Raw genomic sequence first — 12,025 nt, 5'->3', positions numbered from 1 at the left:
TGAAATCATATAGGATTTGGGGTGGACATCATTAAAACAAACGCGTTTTTCGTTGTGGCGGAAACTTCTCGCTAAATTTCAATCACCAACTTTCTCTTCCGAATACGAAAATATTTTACTGACGCCGACCTACGTAGGGAGAAACGATCACCATAATAAAATAAGGGAAATCACAGCTCATACGGGAAGATGTAAGTGTTCGTTTATTGCGCACCCCATACGTGATTGGAATAACAGAATTGTGAAGATGGTCCGATGAACCCTCTGCCAGGCAGTTAAATGTGAGTATCGATGTAGATGTTCTATGAAATGTCTGCGTGATGCCGAGATAGTGCCGTGGCTAGCGACATCCCCAGATCTGTCCCCGGTAGATTATGTCTGGGATAAGCTCTCCTAGTGCAAGTATGCAGGATATCGAGAACAAGTTACAACCACTGGGGGCCAGCCTCCCTCTGGAGAGGATGCAACGGCTTTATGACGACCCCCCCCCCCCCCCCCAACCGAATCGGTGCATGCGTCCTGGCCACATGACGTGCAACGTCACACTCCCGAGTTCTTTGTAAACTTAACTCGAAATTGTAATCTCTCAAATAACATAATATACCCTTTCAGCCCGTGATATTTCATTACGTATCATCATCCCCTTAAAGGTGCTCGTCTTTTTCTTGTCAGGCAGCGTATATCCACACTCCAGATACTTCTCACTGTGAAGTGTATGGATTATAATTCATATACGATAAATGTGTAATGTACACTCCTGGAAATGGAAAAAAGAACACATTGACACCGGTGTGTCAGACCCACCATACTTGCTCCGGACACTGCGAGAGGGCTGTACAAGCAATGATCACACGCACGGCACAGCGGACACACCAGGAACCGCGGTGTTGGCCGTCGAATGGCGCTAGCTGCGCAGCATTTGTGCACCGCCGCCGTCAGTGTCAGCCAGTTTGCTGTGGCATACGGAGCTCCATCGCAGTCTTTAACACTGGTAGCATGCCGCGACAGCGTGGACGTGAACCGTATGTGCAGTTGACGGACTTTGAGCGAGGGCGTATAGTGGGCATGCGGGAGGCCGGGTGGACGTACCGCCGAATTGCTCAACACGTGGGGTGTGAGGTCTCCACAGTACATCGATGTTGTCGCCAGTGGTCGGCGGAAGGTGCACGTGCCCGTCGACCTGGGACCGGACCGCAGCGACGCACGGATGCACGCCAAGACCGTAGGATCCTACGCAGTGCCGTAGGGGACCGCACCGCCACTTCCCAGCAAATTAGGGACACTGTTGCTCCTGGGGTATCGGCGAGGACCATTCGCAACCGTCTCCATGAAGCTGGGCTACGGTCCCGCACACCGTTAGGCCGTCTTCCGCTCACGCCCCAACATCGTGCAGCCCGCCTCCAGTGGTGTCGCGACGGGCGTGAATGGAGGGACGAATGGAGACGTGTCGTCTTCAGCGATGAGAGTCGCTTCTGCCTTGGTGCCAATGATGGTCGTATGCGTGTTTGGCGCCGTGCAGGTGACCGCCACAATCAGGACTGCATACGACCGAGGCACACAGGGCCAACACCCGGCATCATGGTGTGGGGAGCGATCTCCTACACTGGCCGTACACCACTGGTGATCGTCGAGGGGACACTGAATAGTGCACGGTACATCCAAACCGTCATCGAACCCATCGTTCTATCATTCCTAGACCGGCAAGGGAACTTGCTGTTCCAACAGGACAATGCACGTCCGCATGTATCCCGTGCCACCCAACGTGCTCTAGAAGGTGTAAGTCAACTACCCTGGCCAGCAAGATCTCCGGATCTGTCCCCCATTGAGCATGTGTGGGACTGGATGAAGCGTCGTCTCACGCGGTCTGCACGTCCAGCACGAACGCTGGTCCAACTGAGGCGCCAGGTGGAAATGGCATGGCAAGCCGTTCCACAGGACTACATGCAGCATCTCTACGATCTTCTCCATGGGAGAATAGCAGCCTGCATTGCTGCGAAAGGTGGATATACACTGTACTAGTGCCGACATTGTGCATGCTCTGTTGCCTGTGTCTATGTGCCTGTGGTTCTGTCAGTGTGATCATGTGATGTATCTGACCCCAGGAATGTGTCAATAAAGTTTCCCCTTCCTGGGACAATGAATTCACGGTGTTCTTATTTCAATTTCCAGGAGTGTATATAACAACTGCAAATGCTGCCAATGTAGTTCCAATTCTCGACGTTTTCTATGCTACATTTCTGGACAATGTGCCATCTAGAAGCAGCGGATCTGCAGAATTATTCGACAGCAACACGGAAGAGTTGTTTTTTCCTATATTTCGAACAATCTTCTGGTAAAATGTTGTTAGAACGTAGCTGAGTAAAATCTTTCACGCCTCTGTGGCAAAGCCTCTACGGTGATGTCCTTTTGGCTTCATGCAGACTTACCAGCGTATTTGAGTTAGTACCAACTTACAATAATAAAGGAAACGTTACATTTATACAGTATCGCTGCCTAGGCGGTGTTTAATTCTTTAAACGCCATGAAAGACAAGTAAACAAATCTGGTATAAATGGCTTCATACGGCATCACAGTTATTCACCGTATTGCTTACATCCAGTTATTCAGTAATCTCTGGCGAAGAAAGTGAAACTAATTATCTCACTGCAACAGTTCGTGGTCTTATTGCAATATTTCCGTGTAGTTTCTGGGTTTACGTGTAGCTTTGATTTTAATGTGGATAACAATTTCAGATAAAATTATTTACTTCGCGATCGTATAATTTCAACACAGAAAGAACAAGTCAGTTTTATGTTTGTTAAGCGTATAAATTCACACGTTGAGTCTATAATGAGCGTCGTGAATTGTGGCTGTTCCATTCACTACAGAAGTTGGAAGATAAGAGGCAAACAGTTCCAGATTGTGGAACGAAAAACCGCGGTACCTGTCAGATGGCCAAAGTGCTGACTACGCACGTTGCTCTATTTCATCTGGTGCACAACTGTTGCTACTTTTTTCCCAAAAATGTAATAAAAATTCAGGCAAATTCAATGTTGCAACCACACGAAGAAAAAGCTGCACACTTTCGGCACAGAAAGAACAAACTCTGGTGCTGTTTTTGAAGTCTCAGCAACATTATACTGGGTGTATCAATAAGAACCACCCGATTTGGCATGTCTATATTACTGAACGGGAAACTCAAAAAGTTTTTTTCATTCCCTTTTATAGGTGTTCAATATGCCCCCCCTTGACATGCAAGGCATATGTCAATGCGGTAATCAAATTGTCCCCACAGTGCAGCGAGCAAGTCTTGAGTTACAGTTTCCACAGCTGCTGTTAAGCGACGTTTTAGTTGATTAATTGTTGTTGGTAAGGGAGGCACGTAAACAGGGTCTTTTATAAACCCCCACAAGAAATAATCACATACAGTCAGCTCTGGTGGCCTTGGAGACCAGTAACGTAAGGCTGAATCATTTGATCCAATGCGAGCGATCCAGCTTTCAGTAATGCTTTGATTTAAAAATTCCCGCACTTCCATATCCCAGTATGGTGGTCGCTCTAATCAGTCTCCAACTGTGGGAAAAGAAAGTTGTGAAGCATATCGAGATGGACCATACACCTTTTCCCATGAAACTGCTCAAAACGCATTAAATTCTGAAGAGTCCCTCTCATGTTGTACAACATCTTGTCGTTCTTCAGTACTCCACATTCTCACTTCATGACTGTACACATTTCCATTTAAATGGAATGTTTCCTGGTCACTAAACACAAAGCGTCGAAGAAAGCTGTCATCCTCCATCTTGCCAAGGACGAAATTACAGAACACCACACGTTGTTGTTTGTCACCTTCACGAAGAGCTTGCAATAGCTGAATTTTGTTTGGTTTCATGTGTAAAACGCCGACGCAACACACCCCACTCGGACATCGGTGGCATATTGAACTGTCGAGCTGCACGGCGAACAGATTTCTGCGGACTCCTTGTGAAACTATGGCGGATGCGACCGACGTCTGTGTCAGGCACTCTGCGACTGTCCGGCGATTTGGCTTCATAGAAACAACCTGTTTCTCGGAATTGTTCATGCCATCGTCTAATTCTCTGTGCTGTAGGAGGATCCACACTATGCCTAGTACGACAGCCTCGCCGAATAGTTATTACTAACCGGCACTGCGCAAGACGTAGAACACAAAACGCTTTCTGTTCGCCGGACATGATTTTTACTAGTACGGAAGTGGGCTCATATTACTGCTACCTAGTGAGAACCGAGTAAAACTGGAGAATTTGCTCTTGTTGACGCTCATATCTCAGATAACATAGTTATGATTTTTTAAAAATCGGATGGTTCTTTTTGATACATCCTGTATTATGCGACGTTTACCGTAGAATTGCCGGCTCTCAAACTCTAGTAAACACACTGCAACACCCTGGAGGACAAGGTTATTTCACTGACAAGGTCGTTCATCACTGTAGGATTATATGGTAACAAATTCAGAACAAACGAATCGTACATGTCAGAGTAAAGGGCGCTCAAGCAATCGCACCAGTACACAGTGTCTATCCCTCTGGCAGCAGCGCAAGCGTTTACTCGCATGCAAACGACCAGAAACGTGGCGAGCAGCATCCTGCGGTAGACTATCAAAACCATTTTACGTCTTCTGTTGCAGTTCGGCAATGGTTCTTGCAGGCCACGGAGAACGCGTTAAGTTCCCGCTTTATCATGTCCCATACGTATTCAGTTGGTGAGAGGTCTGGTGATCTTGCTGGCCAAGGCAGTTGTTGTACACCTTGAAAAACATACTGAAAAAGCACATCATCTTCGTGGTGAGTAAATGATAGCAGCACGGAGATAACAATGTGTAATGTAGGGCGGCCACTGATTACTTCACCCTGCAGAAACGCCAGATGTGGCCGCGAGTTATACACGATGGCTCCCCACACCATAAGGCCCGGGATGGGACCTGAGTATAGCGGACGAACACACTCTGGAGTAGGCAGCTCACCAGGTGTGCCCCATACACGTGTACGTCCATTAGTCGTATAAGGACAGAGCCTGCTCTCGTCACTGAAGACAACAGAGCGCCATTTCACTCTCCAGTCGACATTCGAGTAGCCGTGCTTGGCGGTGTGGAGTGTGGTGTCGTGGTGTCAGTGGTAGCCTGCCAGAGACAAACGTGAGCTTATCCTGCTGCAAGCATTCGGTTCCATTGGTCCTCGGTGACACAGATGTGCCCGGAATTCTTCCCTGGATGATGCTCGGTCGGCGACCACTGCTCGCACAGTGCCTCTGTACTACGCGGACATCCAGAATCTGGTCCACAGGTGTGGGAATGTTTCAGAGACCACTGCTGGAAGCAGCGACTTAACAGCGATACACCGTGCCCAGCATGTGCAACAGTCCGCCTACGCGTCCATCCAGTTCCGGGCGGGCTTACAGTGCGACTCCGTTCAAGTAGCACAGGAGTACGTACTCGTCGGTGGGACACGGCTGTAGCCTAGAATGGATGTTGGAGTCACTGTTCACAACTGAACTCAGCACTGTTACTGCCTGCAGAGAGAAACACAGAGAGAGGGCGAACAGAGAAGCGTCCTGAGCGCCACGTCATCGACGATGACCGTGACAAATGAATTGCTAACAGCGTAACCCATCAGTATGCCATCAGTATTTTACCTTGTGCCACTGAACACAGTCCGTGAGGATGTTCCGTTTTTTTCTGCCAGTGTAATTTGTAATCCAGATTGGTAGACATCACTTCTGTCATGGATGAGGTTTTAACATGTGTTTTCGCGAACTTAGTAGGGGTAGCTACTCCGGGAATCTGTTCTAAGGCGGTGGGTGGTTAATGGTCGACTTACCTGAAACATTTTTAAAAACATTATTCAGTTTCTTACAAATATCAAAAAATTTCTGACTCGTTGGCAGTAGACAAACCACTGAGTGGGATCTACTTATATCACTATACCACCAATACTATAAAAAGCTTCGTTCATAATCAGCTTACAGGCAACTTCAATCCTCGGTTTTCATGTTCGATACCATTGAACTTCCAATAGCACCACAGAACACTTACTACAGTGATTAAAGTGACGTTTCAAAAGTCATGGACGGACCTCAAGTGAAAATTTCAATACTGATTCATTGGTACCGCTGATTTCGGTATGTTACTTTCGAAAACGAAACAGCTGAATTTACACACAAGTCACGCACGTAGCTGAGGGTCAGATATCTACGAGTCGTCTATGGAAAGCAGAAGACATTATGGAAATATGTTACCTTTGCAGTCTTCTAGGTATCAGTCCTTGGCGTCCTGCTTTCCTCTATGTGCGTCAGAGTTTCTGTTAGATCATTGTAACTGTCACTTAGTTGTTCTTGGTCTCCACCAACATGGTAATACCAGCAGCTCTAAGAATATCGCTTTTGCCTTTTCGGACAAGATCAATACCAGAAACAAGATATAGATCTCAAATTGTACTCTAGGGAATACCAAGCGATCTTTACATCGCACCAGATGTGGGTCAGTATTTGGGAAGTATTTCCTGCCGTACACCTTGATGGTTTCCTGGCATCTTATAAAAACTACTGGTAGACCACCGTATAATCCTGGATGAGTTTCTAAACTGTGCAAAATACATTCACAGCATGAAGGTAATTTCTCACTTCCATACGCGCTACCCAAAAAAATAAAAAAAATGCAAAAAAGGAAAATCATTCCATCCTTATTAGCTCTGCCGAATGTCTACACTCTGACGTACCGACTGAATACTCCTAACGTCTTTTATCTAGCCATGGATAAATGGTAAGATACATGTGAAACTTTCGATTTCTTTATCACATTATACGAGGGCTACTCAGAAAGTAGGGAACGTTTTGGCATTTAAAAAAAACTAAGTGCAAGAAATACATTTTATTATTATATACATCTGAAAGAGCGACTGACATACTACTTTTTCACATAATCACCAAACATATTGAGGCACTTATCATAGCGGTGGACAAGCTTTGAAGGACTGTCGTCGTAAAATTCTGCCGCCTGAGACTTCAACTAGTAAGTCAGCCCGCCTGGAGTTCCGTGTCGTCATCAAAGCACTGCGTTGCAAGCCAGTTCTTCATTTGGGGAACAAGTGGAAGTCGCTTGGTGCAAGATCGGGGCTGTAGGGCGGCTGAGGGAAAATTTCCCATTTGAATGAATTAAGGAGTTCTTTAGTGAGGTTTGCCGTGTGAGGTCGGGTATTGTCGTGCAAAAACAAAATTTCGGACGTCAGCTTTCCTCGGGGTTTGTTTTGAAGTGCTCTCCTAAGGCTGTGCAAAGTCTGACAGTACCGGGCAGAATTTATGGTTGCTCCACGTTCGAGAAAATCAATAAGCAGCACACCTTGCCTATCCCAAAACACTGTCGCCATCAACTTCCTTACTGACAAGGTTTGCAAATATTTTCTTAGTTTTTGGGGGGATCTTGTGTGCCCCCACTCCATGGATTGTAATTTTGTCTCGCAATTTACGTGTTTCACCCAAGTCTCGTCACCGGTTACGATTCGATCCAGTAATGAACACCATGTTTGTGGTAGGCCTCAAGAAACGTCAATGTTGCCCCTATTCGATGTTCTTTGTGGTGCTATGAAAGTATTTTGGGCACCCATCGTCCACAATATTTGTGGTAGCCTAGCTCTTGAGTTACAATTTCAAACAACAAAGTCCGTGAAATTTGTGGAAAAGAAAGCGATAGCTCCGTTATTGTGAAGCGACGGTTTTCTCGAATCGTTTCATCAATTTTAGCGACAAGATCGCCAGTCACAATGCTCGGGCGTCCACTCTTATCTTCATCATAAACGTTGGTTCGGCCATTTTTAAACCGAATGCACCATTTCCGGACGGAACATTCACTCATGACGTTGTTTCCGTACACTTTGCACAATTTACGATAAATATCTATAGGTTTCAGGTTTTTTGCCAACAAAAATCGTATCACAGGGCGCACCTTACAAATGGCGGGATTTTCGATTGCAGCACACAGTTCAAATTCGAATATCGGAAAAACCAGACGCGCAGAGACGTTCCTGCTGTCACGGATGGATGCCGACTGAGCACGCTCATACCAAAATATACGCGATCGGCGCGCGCCTAGCGGCGTCATACGGAAACGTTCCCTACTTTCTGAATGATGTTGTTGTTGTTCTTGTTGTTGTTGTGGTCTTTAGTCCTGAGACTGGTTTGATGCAGCTCTCCACGCTACTCAATCCTGTGCAAGCTTCTTCATCTCCCAGTACCTACTGTAACCTACATCCTTCTGAATCTGCTTAGTGTATTCATCTCTAGGTCTCCCTCTACGATTTTTACCCTCCACGCTGCACTCCAGTACTAAACTGGTGATCCCTTGATGCCTCAGAACATGTCCTACCAAACGATCCCTTGTTCTAGTCAAGTTGTGCAACAAATTTCTCTTCTCCCCAATTCTAGTCAATACCTCCTCATTAGTTATGTGATCTACACATCTAATCTTCAAAGGCCTCGTAAATTGCGACGGAAAGCCACGGGGACTGAAGAGAAAACTTCACCGCCTTGCTCATTATTTATGTGCCTCGTCTGTAACGGGTCATATTCATAAAAGAATTGTACGAAATTTTGAAGACCAGTAACCTTCAAGGTCAAGCCCGTATTACTGGGCGTCGTAGCGGCTTCTAGACGACACCTCTCAGTGAAAAACGACTTCGTAATCTGAAGGAAGTTCATGTTTAAGTGTAGTTCCCTTGCAGCTGGCTCTGTAAGTGTGCTCAGAGGTCGGAGGAAGGTAAGCGAACATCATCGCCAACAGGAATGTGCCTGGTTAAGCACTGCGGTGTTCCGAACAACATTCGAGACGAGGGCAGCTTTAGTTTACATACTACTGTTTCGTCATTTTTGTACTATTTGATACGGTGTGCACGCAACAGTACTGCTACGTTTCCTATTTCTAAACCTTGAGAGTAAACAAAGCTAGCCAATGTTTATTTTCGTGCAAGCCTTTGCCAAATATCAGTGTATTGCCAATCAGCATCAACAACGTACAGGATGTCTTTCGGCACACAAAGATCGATATTACAAAACTAAAACCGTCACCTGGGCACCCAGGCCTTTTGCAGGTTGCCTATCTAACGGCTTACAGGGGCAACCAAAATTAGATTTTCAGAAGTTCATACAGTTACTGATCAAATTTAAAATGCTGTCCTAACCTACTTCTTAGTACACTTTCCAGTCATTAATATGATGACCTGTCAAAATCTTGAATAATAACCACCTTTTGCAACGCTGAGAGACGCGCAGGAAAAGCGCCAACGCGGTTCTGGAAGGTGCCGACAGGGACGTTGAGCAACGACGACTCCAGTTTGTCGGTTGAGGATCGACGGCGCGAACGGGACGACCGAGGTGGTCCCACAGGTTCACGACTGGGTTTTAAACCGGGCAGTTCTGTACTCAGAGGAGTACGGTAAACTCACTCTGGCACTCTTCGGACAGCTGGCATTCGCTGTGTCCTGTGTCGCACGATGCGTTGTCCTGATGGCAGGTGTCATCGAAAGGAGGTAAAACCAACTGCATGTAGGGGTGAACATGGTCCATGAGGATGAATTCACACTTGCGTTGATCCGTGTGCGTTCCAGGATCACGGGATCACCCAGGGAATGTCACGAAAATATTCCCCGGACCATAACGCTCCCTGCTCCCGCCTGGACCCTTCCCACGATTGTTGCGGGGTGTTTGCTTTCAGCGGATTCACGCCACTCAGTGGATTTCCAACTGCGGTATTGGCGAGCAAATCCCAGCAGCTGAACAGTTGTCAGCAAAGGTGCATGTACCGGGAGCCTGCTTTGGAAGCCTCTACGCAGCAACGTTCGCTGAACGTCGTTGAGGAGACTGTTGGTAGCCTGTTAGTTCATCTGGGAGGTCAGTTGTTCAACAGTTGCACGTATAGCTAACGTAAACAGCTCTGCGGCAGTCATTCACCCCCGTCATCTATGGCCCGTGGTGCGCCACAGTTGCCTCGGCACCGTTTTGGGTAGCGCCTTTTTCCCCACACACAAAATAATTCAACCACGGCGGCACGCGATAACCTTACAGACTTAGCCGTTTCGGATATGCTTGCACCCTAAGTCTGAAAGGCAATGGTCATGCCATATTAGACGTCAGATAAATCGCTTCGTATGCGCATTATTCGCCCCCCCCCCCCCCGCTAGTGCTGCCACCTGCCGTCTGTGAGTGGTTACTGCACGTTGACACAGAATATATGTGGTTGTTACACTAATACCACTCGACCGTGTCACAAATTTTTCAAATAAGCGAAGTATTAAACCATTTCAGACCAGGATTTTTTCTGGAGCAAGGAAAATTTTTGCTTATGCTGTAATGCTCTTGAATGTTTTTAGTGTCCGCAGCTTGTGGTCGCGCCGTAGCGTTCTCGCTTCCCGCGCACGGGGTCCCGGGTTTGATTCCCGGCGGGGTCAGGGATTTTCTCTCCCACGAGATGACTGGCTGTTGTGTTTCTTCATCATGATTTCTTCATCATTGACTCGCAAATCGCCGAAGTGGCGTCAACTAAAAAAAAAAAAAAAAAAAAAAAAAAAAAAGACTTGCAATACGGCGGCCAAACTACCCTGCATGGGGCCTCATTTTTTTTAATGATCTTAGATGCAAGAGACGGCCGAGGTGGCCGAGCGGTTCTAGGTGCTACAGTCTGGAACCGAGCGACCGGTACTGTCGCAGGTTCGAATCCTGCCTCGGGCATGGATGTGTGTGATGTCCTTAGGTCAGTTAGGTTTAAGTAGCTCTAAGTTATAGGGGACTGATGACCTCAGAAGTTAAGTCCCATACTGCTCAGAGCCATTTGAACCATTCAGATGCAAGATTTATACAAAAACATGTACCTATTTCGAAAATATTATTTGTACACTTGGCTTCTTATTATGGGCTAAAATAACGAATTTCCAAATATTCACTGCTGTAATTATTAAACTGATCATTCAACAATTACCATGCAGAATAACAATACTAATACTCATTTCTACAGTGCAATATAATTAACCAACCACTTTGTGTGTCCTGGCGGTCAGAAGCTGCTGCACACTGCTACATTGAAGTTGGTATTTTTTACAGTGAAGTCCAACAGTTGACAGCATTTGTACATGATAAAAAAACTGAACATTCACAAACATGTGCATCAGGTTTCCACTGAGGAAAAATATTTCTGTAGCAACTGAGAGAGAGTAAAATTTAATAAACACAGTTGTAGCCAGTCGATTTGAAAGGGTTAATGATGGAAACTGTGTACGTGTGTAGATAACGGCGCGTAAATTACCTACACTCTGTTGAGCCAGTATTATAGAATGTGAGCACTTAGTATGTTCCAAAATATCTTACACGTAATTTCAAACCCTTTCAGAACTCACTCTCGCCGAAACCTACCACATAACTGTGGTGTCACCGCCAGACACCACACTTGCTAGGTGGTAGCCTTTAAATCGGCCGCGGTCCGTTGGTATACGCCGGACCTGCGTGTCGCCACTGTCAGTGATAGCAGACCGAGCGCCGCCACACGGCAGGTCTAGAGAGACTTCCTAGCACTCGCCCCAGTTGTACAGCCGAATTTGCAAGGAACGGTTCACTGACAACTACGCTCTCATTTGCCGAGACGATGACCTCACGCCAGCCTGCGTGAGTTTGGGCGCGTGCCTTTCGGCTTCCTCTCATTGTGGCTGGGCTGTCTTGTCTAGACACAACAATAACAATCAGACGAAAAAAGTTTATCGCTTCCTATGTTTTCGATGTACTTGCAGTAAAACTTCAAAGTCAGTCATGACATTTTAAATTATTACTTCTTTATCTCTAACTTTATTAGTAACACATTTTGCAGACAGAATCCATATATACCACTGAGGGGGTACGTGCAAAATTATATCGCTACGCAAACGCACAGTTCAAATCATATGACGTAATAAACACTGAGATGCGTGATAACTAACTTTTCTTTAAAAGGAGCGGAAATTACCGCGACTGTACTATTAGCTTATGGTTGAATAATCCG

Source organism: Schistocerca piceifrons, chromosome 7 (assembly GCF_021461385.2).
Source record: "Schistocerca piceifrons isolate TAMUIC-IGC-003096 chromosome 7, iqSchPice1.1, whole genome shotgun sequence".
Taxonomy (NCBI): Eukaryota; Metazoa; Arthropoda; class Insecta; order Orthoptera; family Acrididae; genus Schistocerca; species Schistocerca piceifrons.
This window is presented reverse-complemented; position numbering follows the sequence as displayed.